This window comes from Wyeomyia smithii, chromosome 1, assembly GCF_029784165.1.
Source record: "Wyeomyia smithii strain HCP4-BCI-WySm-NY-G18 chromosome 1, ASM2978416v1, whole genome shotgun sequence".
Lineage (NCBI taxonomy): Eukaryota > Metazoa > Arthropoda > Insecta > Diptera > Culicidae > Wyeomyia > Wyeomyia smithii.
The window spans coordinates 168,371,142-168,379,359 of NC_073694.1; positions in this window are offsets into that span (position 1 = coordinate 168,371,142).

Consider the following 8,218-nt stretch of genomic DNA (forward strand, 5'->3'; position numbering starts at 1 on the left):
ACGAATTCGGTGATTTAATATAAGTGTGTGCATAATGTGTTCTCGGTAAAGTAAAATACCGAACTATTTGAAAACATTTTCGTCTACCGTTGTTCCGTGAAAAATTAACTGAAAAATCGGAAACCGAATGTGTTTACCGGAATACCGTAAATTTGTTTGCCGAAAAAATCTGTAGAATAGCAAATTTCCGAGTTCTGTAAACTAAAATACCAAATCTCGGAACCCTGACATCATTTAACCGAGATCTCGTCGAACCAAAAAAAACAGGAGGGTTGTGCGCAAAGCCACGACCGCATGGTTGAAGTAGAATACTTTTACAAGAAAGATAACCTGGCTGCTTGCGTGTCAGTCATTTTTTCTAGTAAATAAACGTTGACTAATCAGCTCAATCGAATTTTACGCTTCAACAAGGATTGGCCATTTTCAATAATATAGTAAGTTGCTTGTCATGGTTGGGACTTGACAATTTTTAAATTTTGAGATGAATTTTTTCGGATGTCGTGCTCATGACTGAAGGAAAAGATAAATCAGTACGTTCTGAGACACGGAAATAAAGTAAAATTTATAACTTTTACAAATTTTAAAATTCAAATTAACCCAATAGAAAATATTAACGCTTTAATCATCAGGTTTTTATTTCATCCTGACAAGGACAATTTGTTGTTCAATTTAGTATCGGATAAGATGCCGATTACATCTTTGCGTTATCACTGACAGTGCGAACAAAGTATTCGTTGTGATAAAGTAAACAGTGAAATGCTAATATAACACTCAAAACTAGACGGCTCACGTGTTGTCAAAATGAGTCAACTTTTCATTGAATGCATTTACTAGTGCCCACTATCGCACAGAGACTGCATTTCACTAAAATGCCTCACCGCATCAGCCGCTATCGATGCTGAGATCCGCTGCAACTAGTTCGCTATCCATAGCCATGCCACAGTTGTGGCCGCTATACGCTGCCATCCACTGTCCCTGCATCAGCTGGCCCAGCTGCTATCGTTGCTGGAATCCGCTGCAACTAGTGCGCTATTCATTGCTACGCCACAGTTGTGGCCTCTTTCCGCCAAAATTTCCGGATTCGGGTCGGGTTCGGGTTTGAAAATGTCGGGTTTAGATCTGAAAACTCGAAACCCGACTATATCAAAAAAGCATTTTTATAAGATAATGATGTCTAATTTCATGCAACTGTAAAAATCACTAACATTTCAATACCATTCGAGGCTCAAAGCTTCAGGGCAGCCTGTTTCGGCTGAAACAGGCTCTTATATAGGCCAAATAGCATGTTTTCAATTTCAATTGCAAGGTATATGATTCTGTCGACCGTGCTTGGGAAGCAATCATATAACGACCAATCCGAGGTCGAATTTTTCGTTTTGACAAGGCTTGACTATTTTCAATAGTACAATAGTGTGAATAATAAAACTACAATTATCTTCTTTTGGGAAGAATCTTAGAAGATTTTCCAATCTATTGCTGCAAGAACGAAGGAAATCCATTGAATACTAACGGATTTGTTAGCATTTGAAATTGGACATATTTTTTACTTTTTTCGGTTTTAGATTTTCATTCCACATCCCTATGTAGTCGAACTTACTGAGAGAAGTATTCTACTTCAAAACTCTTACCGAGATTCCGAAAAATAGAACTGTCAAAATAACGAAAACTTCACTATCAGTTTTGCTCGTATTTCGGTTCAGATATGAAAGGAGCAGATGTGGCAGTTAATTATCATTATGGAGAGATCTGTAATATTCAGATTAACCTGAAATATTGAGTGAGTGTACATTGTTTTTTTCTCAGATCTTGTTTGTGTTTATTGCAAATAATACTAGAAGGAAACGATTATTTCTTTCTTTGCTCAATTTTGTAGGTTAACGACTCGCTCCGCAGGATGGAGGTAGCAGAGTGATAAGGATGTTGTTTTATTTCCAGGAAGCAACATAACTCTCCCGTTTCTACCAATGCTGTAATTAGTTGAATCATTTAACTTAATAATTTTTAAAATTACACGGATAATCAGTTAACACTAACTGGCAAGTAGTGCACAGAGTGACATTGCTGTTGCTGGCTTTTGGGAAATATAACCCTGATAGTAAGCAAAGTGACATTTCTGCTGCTGGCTTGTGGAAAATATAACCCTGATTTACGCGTCTTGACAGGGATGCCGGATGTGAAGACATGTCTTAATATTGAAAACATTTGAGTGCGTGTAAATAAGTGGAAGCCTAATAGTCGGTTGATTAACCGCACTCGATTTCATGTGTCACTAGAAATTCTGTAAACTTTCAACGGGTACCGTGTTTACAGAATTCCTAAGCAAAAAGATATTGTTTATTTGAAGATACAGTCGCCGTTCGATAACTGCAAGACTTTTAACTGCAACGCTTTTTAACTGCAAGACCGATAACTGCAACAACTTTGCAGTTATCGGAGCGCAATCCGTCAAATCTGATGTCAAAGCCATATTTGACATTGAGGGGGTAGATCTCGCGAGTGGATTCTAAATGCATTCGAAAATGAAAATTGTTGAATCTCTGAAAACATTTCAAAAGGACTCTTTCATTTCTTTCGATTTTTTCTTTCAATTTCGTTTACTTGTTGTCTCTTCATTCTAGATGGGAAATTATAGATCTCCATTATCAATCATGAAGCAAAATCACCATGTTATGTGGTTCACTTTCCGCAAGTATTATAAGAGAAAAAAAATCCTTTGTGCATTGTTTGGCTAGCTGTCACTACTCAGCGAGGCAGTACATAGTAGATCACAAACAATACTTTGTGACCTAGCGTTATAATTCATATTCCATTTATTTGGAGCAGGGAAAGCCTTTGGGAGTAAAGTTCATTTAAACCTTTTCTCCCAAAGGCATAAAAACCTACTCTTCTTTTTCATACATAACACAATTCAAATACACCTCCAGTGAGACATTGTCTCTTCGAAGGAGGTGCATTGTATCTAATCTAATTACAAATACTTATTATCTACTTCAACAAATTGCACTTTTTGTGAATCGATTCAGCGGAACACAGGTAGACTGGTCTAGCTTCTGACTTTTGTTTTTGTTTTGGAAGCTGAGTCGGGCTGCTGCTCAGTTTTGCTACAATATGACTTAGATAAGATATTGACGTAACTTGCCTCTAATATACAGTTGTGCCACTTTTTTTAACTTGGGTATATTGCGTTCTAATTTCAATGCTTCTGGTAATGCGTTGTATCGGACGTTGCCATAATACGTGATACAAGAGGTTAGCTCGATTTCTTGTTTCATGAGTATGGTCGGCTCGTCTTAGAACGTAATTATGTTGGATCCGTGAATTATGGAGAAGATTTTGCATGGTCACCAAGGTTTGTAATTCGCGTAAAGCTGCTGTTATATAGATCATTTTACGAACTGACAGGTGTCACGGATCCTGCTGACATTGATGTTGCTTTTACTTGCGTTATATCAGCAGTTCCGAGCTTTCTGTCAAAAATTCATTCATGAATTGAGTTCAGAAACGTCTCGTAAAATGGTCTATTGTAGTGATAAACTTTATCTTCGCCTACATATTGGTTATGTAAAGTATTTCTAAAACGCAATAAATTATGATGCGGAAATATGAATATCAAATTGATTAATCGAATAGCTTGTCTATTTTAGTGTTCTGCTATTTTTTGCCACTATTTCATTAAAAAATACATATCGACATCATTGAAAACAAAAATGGTGGTGACGGACCCCCCTCTAAATTTTGGCGTGTGTCAAGTGTTGCAGTTATCGAACGGCATTCGATAACTGCAATGTAAACATGTTGCAGTTATCGAACGACGACTGTATTTGAAAAATGACCTGGCCTCCCTGTGTCATGATTTCTTGACGGTGGGGTATGTCTTAAAACCACTTACAGTTGTTAAAATTCGAAATCGATATTTTCAATAGTTTTGCTGTTTAAATCAAGAAAAGTCAGTAGAATATGTATTTCTTTTGACATATCTTATCAAAAGAAAAAATAATATACATACCCAATTCAGGTAAAATTGGATACCTTGAATCATCAAAATCAATATCAAAAAATCCATACAATTTTTTACCCAGAATTAGCTATTCGCATTTTTATGAGTGTTATTTACCTAAACAAGTGAAAAGTGTTCGCTTTCTCTTCTTTCTTTGTGTGTAAAAAATAGACCATTCTACGACCTGACAGGAGTCTCGGAACCTGTTGATGATGATGAAGCTTTTACGTGCGTTATGTCAGTGGATCCTGTCGAAATTTCATTCATGATTTGAGTTCTTAAACGTCTCGTAAAATGGTCTATACCCTTTTTGCAATAGACCTTCCTATCTGCGCTAGTATTAGTGGTCGATTTGACTAATACAAGTTTTATTTTTGGTTGCAAATAACCAACACGCTGGTGGTAACGAAGAATTTCCTTCTGTCCCGAACTTTTATTCAAGTTGTAAGCCGATTTTTAGTTTTATTTCATCTATTTTTCCACTAAAACAAAGTTTGTTAAAACTAAACACTAATTAACTAGGATTCATAAGTTAAGTATTTTTCGAAATTGATTTCAGCTGATTTTTTGGTTGAAAACAAATCAATTTTATAAAGATACACTACTAAGCCAGTATTGGTGAGATCTGACGTAGAAAACTCTATAGAGTTCTCCAAGCGAAAACACACGAACACTATACGATACGGCCCGCTTTACACTGTATATTAAAAGATTTGCCCAAAACTAAACGCGGTCTAATCCAAACACCGCGCATGAATCAAAGGCCGCGCTGAGTTGCCAGATGTATGCTGTTTTTATTTGCATCAACCTTCATTGGTAAAGAATCGGGAAAATCCTTGAAAAAATCACTGCTGGAGACAGTGGAGACTAAAAAGGATCAGGGGAACAACGGGCAAGACGGTCACCCTAAGGAAATCATTCATTATTCTGCTCAAAACACAACATTTCAACCAACGATATGCATAATACTCGACATTGACTAGTGCTTTTCATAAAAAAAAGCAAACTTTTCCTTTTTAGCGTGAATTTATATTAGTTTTCACTAAAATAAAAACAGTCTCGGAAAACCCCTATTTCACAACGTGCATATGAAACGGACCAGCTGTGCTGGTAAGACAGACCTATGAAAGACTATAGCAAATTCCTTTTCTATACGGGACGACGCGCTGCGCAAAAAAACACGTGTTCGAAGCTTACCGTCGGCTGCGCCGATGCAATCATTCACATCATTTACATGTAGTATATTTACAGCTTTTAAGCTTTTTGTTTCAAATGAGAGTTAATGCCTTTAGGTCCCATATCGCATGCTAAGAATGCTGCAAAAAGAATAACACATAGTGCTATTGTCATTTTCTCAGACTGCCCATTTTACTAACACAACATCTGATTGTCTTGCCCAAGAGGCAAACATTTTTTTGGATCGATGTGATTTCCAAAAAAAATAATATTTTCACTAAACTGTTTTCACCCACGTGTCTCAAATATGCTCAATTATTCTAATGTCATTAAAAACTATATTTTTCCGAAGCAGAAGCTTAAATTCGACACGGCGGAGACTACATCACATTGCTTTGCTGTTGAGGGTGAGCTTATTTTGATTATTTCTCAAATAACTAACTATTGTATCAATCTCCATAATATCTCGATACTCCCAGGATCCTGTTGGTATGTAACTGGCATAACTGATTTGTGTTAATTTCAATGGTTTATATAGAAATGAGCAACGGTCCATCTTGCTCGCCCTGTCCGTGTTGCCCGTTGTTCCCCTACTAATCACCAGAGAAAAATCTATTGGATCATATACTCACTTCGTGGTTTCTGTTTTAAGCATTATGATATCAATCTATATTAGAGCAATCTGTTAACCTGGAACCCCTGACGCCGCCTTCAGTGTGCTGCCAGAATCGAAGTTTGTTTTGATTTTGGAAAGGGTTGCTAAGACAGGTAGATTTAATCTTGGCTGTTGCTTACAGTGTCCCGAGGAAAATAAAATCGATTCGGCAACCAAGAAGGGCATTTGGTTTCAGAATTTCGGTTTATAGCGCGGCGAATAAGTTTCAGTGAAACTCACAATACATATTGTGATTTCATAGAAAAATTAGAATTTTGCGCCCCAACTGACAACCGCAACTGACAACCAGTATGCACTCTTAATTTACTTCAATTGAAATTGAATAGCATTTACTTAAAGCCGCCTTGATTCCTTACCCTCGACTATGCAGCAGAGCCGCATTGATATGGTTTGCAATCAGAATGTTCTACGAATAAACAAGCTATAATCCATTATTTGATGTTGCTTAAACAGTATGCAATATAACATAGTTTTCATTGACTGCCCGAAAAAAAATTTACGATGTATTTTGCAGTGAGAACAGTAAATGCAAAATGTTTTTGTTGTTGAATCTACCACCGACAATAATTTTACCATGAAAAACATTGTCAGTGACTTCTAAATGTATGGGAAAAGTGCCTGAAAAAATGCTGTTAAGATACATAACAACCCCCCTTTTTCATGGTAAAACTGGCAAAAACAATGTTTTTTATTGTTTTGGACAATGATATTTAATATAAAATTGATGTATTTACAATGAAAATTTAACTATGATCATGGTAAAACTATGTACAATTACAGCAACTTTCAAGGTTTTTTTGATGTTTTTTTTCGGGTGGTGAATGCCCAACAAACATTTGGGCTGAATAAAACAGCTAATAATTTTAAAATAGCTGAATAAAGTCTGTATACAGTCTGTTGATTTATCAGCTGAACAAGCAATAAATTCAGGTTTAAAAAAAACTTGTGAAATACTCCACGCCATTATTGAATTGTTGGCTGGTTAAGCGCTATTTCGATTTAAAAAATAGCTATTAGACAATATTAATCAATCTCTAAACGAACTGGTTGATCAAACGCTACTTGATACTTCAAAAAAAAAATTTTTTTTGGCTAAATAAGCACTTTTATAACTAATCTTATTCAGCTGACGGCTGAACATAGGTCGAATAATGTACTTCTAAGTGTTTAATCAGCTTTTAATCAGTCGGTTTTGTAGAACTAAATCAGCTACCGGTTACATTCGGCTTCCTAAATAGCCGAACAAGGGCTTAATAAGTAATAACTCAGCCATTTGAACAATTTTTTTATACATGCTGATCGATTCTGTAGAAGCGATTATTCATTCTTTGTACAGCTTGTAGAAAAACTCTTTTGCAGCCAACAGCAGTTGGCTTATAGTATGAATCAGCGCCTATATGACAATTCCATGGCTAAAATTGTACATTCTGTCTTTCTGGAGAAGTGCTTTTTCAGCTTTATTACAGCTACGATCAATAAAATTCAAAATATATATTCGTCTAAATTAGACAATTTTTTTATTGTTTAGGCGATTCGAACACATCTAAATCTTTCGATTTTTTGCACTTCTGTGTGTATTTTTCATCGCCTATTTTTCTATTATTGCTAGTGAAAATTACTTTTTTAGTATCCAATTCTTCAATTCAAAAAAAAAAAAAAATTCTCGAGTCTCGAACTCATGCTCATGAGGTTCAGGGTAGAACACGTTGCCGATTCGTCTATCTTGACATACATGCATACGAATCGATTTAACCCGTACATATATTTCCAGTTTATTTCATAAACAGTTTTACATTGGCTGTATATATACTGAATTGTAGCTGAATAAGCGCTTTAGCATTTGTATCACTAATTGCAGAAATTGTAGAAATCATTGCTAGTTTATCCACGTCGCAAATAGAATCAACAGTGCAAACGAAAAATGATTACAGTGCTTTTTCGATTTTATCATGGTCAAAAAAAATTTTACCGTGAATTTGGCGAAACCGTGAATTTAATTAAATTTTAATTCAATTTAAAAATTGAATTTTTTGTGTTGGATTCAATTGGAATTTATGGTATTTTGAGTAAAATGATGCACTTGCATAGTTGAATGGAATATAAGTTCAAGATACAAACGAATAAACAAGAAAAGGTTAGTTTTTGATATTTTTCGTCATTGAATTTTCGCGGACTTTCTCACGGCTATTAGATATGCAATATCATAATGATTTGTACTGCTCATTCTATAGCATAGCTAGCAGAGTCTAATGCTTGTTTATGTGAAATTGTAAAACCGCTAGATTTTATAATTTCTAAAACCACGCTCTATGAGGACCGAACTGTAGGGACTTTTAAGTTGTTAACAGATCTTCTTTCTCAACTGCTCG